Source organism: Cyprinodon variegatus, unplaced genomic scaffold, assembly GCF_000732505.1.
Source record: "Cyprinodon variegatus isolate N-32 unplaced genomic scaffold, C_variegatus-1.0 Scaffold632, whole genome shotgun sequence".
Lineage (NCBI taxonomy): Eukaryota > Metazoa > Chordata > Actinopteri > Cyprinodontiformes > Cyprinodontidae > Cyprinodon > Cyprinodon variegatus.
The window spans coordinates 581697-582937 of record NW_015151085.1 but is presented as its reverse complement, the minus strand read 5'-3'; the positions used below and the strand labels follow the sequence as shown (position 1 = coordinate 582937).

General features: G+C 38.0%; 1 protein-coding gene across 1 annotated transcript in view; it reads right to left on the bottom strand.

The window, feature by feature from the left end:
• Positions 1-1235, bottom strand: part of rab3d (RAB3D, member RAS oncogene family) — a 26421-nt gene extending 25186 nt beyond the window's left edge. Inside the window, exon 1 of the mRNA XM_015393244.1 lies at positions 1101-1235. The gene's annotated coding sequence lies outside the window, so the exon portion shown is untranslated. The remainder of the gene's footprint in view (positions 1-1100) is intronic.
• Between the last annotated feature and the right edge of the window lie 6 nt (positions 1236-1241).

Sequence of the window (1241 nt, the reverse complement as noted above, 5' to 3'; positions counted from 1 at the left end):
CTGCTGAAGACACAGACGTCCATCCCCGTGAACACTGGGACGCAACTCAATGGGAAAGGAAATGATTCTTATTTCAACCGTTGCGTATTTTAGCTGCGACATAAGAATCAAGATGCTATGACCGAAAAAATTAGATTGACAAATGACCGTTGATATATGATTGGCCGAATTTAGGTGTTCAGGCTCACGTATAACTAATTGGCTTTTGAAATAGAAATTATAAAACTTTTGGAACAATATAGTCTGATAAAGAGTACATTTATATACATGTTTAAGCCAGAATGGTTTGACATTTAAATATGATTTCCCTATGACTTCAATCATAAAGCAAGTCTGAGGCTTTTTTAAACCCACTGACACTGGCTTTAAAAATTCACAGATGATTTTCTTACAAGTGAAGGTCTGACAGGGGCAGATGTGGGTATTTATAGCTCATATTATTAACTAAAGAACTATAAAGTTGGCTCATAAAAGCTCTACATATCCTGTTTACTTATGATGCATATCTCTAACTATCATTCATTTTTACTGCAGTTATAGAAACTCAACCTTACATTTCCACAAAGTTTAAGCTGATTCATTTGGTGTCTTAAGTTTCCACTGAGCTCAGTGAGAAATACAGGATTCTGGTTCAGTGTGACAGTAGCAGCAGACACCTGGCTCAGCAGATCACACTGAGGCAGAAACCATGGCTTTGATAAGCTGCCATTGCTGCCAAGTCATAACAGCCACCTCCATGCAGAGAGGTTTACTTTATGTCACCATTGTAAAACAAATAGAGCTCAGTGAGGCTGATGAAGGTGCAGCCATGTCCCTCAGCTGTTTGCAGAACCAACCAACCAACAGGAAATGGTTTCTATTGATTTTCAGCCAGCTGCAACATCTGTTCACTAATTAGGAGGAGGGGTCAAAAGTACAGAAAGGTGATGCTTCCTTTTCTCTTGGAGAACAAGCTCCAAAGTGTGTTTACATGTTAAATATAAACAGTTATTTAAAAACAGTTAAACTAAATATTGTTTGTTTTGTAATTTGAACTGAGGGCCATGCTGCATAGTGAGAAGGAAGTGTGAAACAAGCACCACCCACATCAAGAAGCTTACCTCTTTAAGCAATAAGAAAAACAAAATAAACAGTTCGGTTTCCTTTTGTTTCTTTAGTTGTTTTTTCTTCTGTCCAGTAAGGTGTGTGGTTAATTTAAGCGGCTGTAAGGAGCTCCTCGAGGGAAAAAAATAAAACCAACC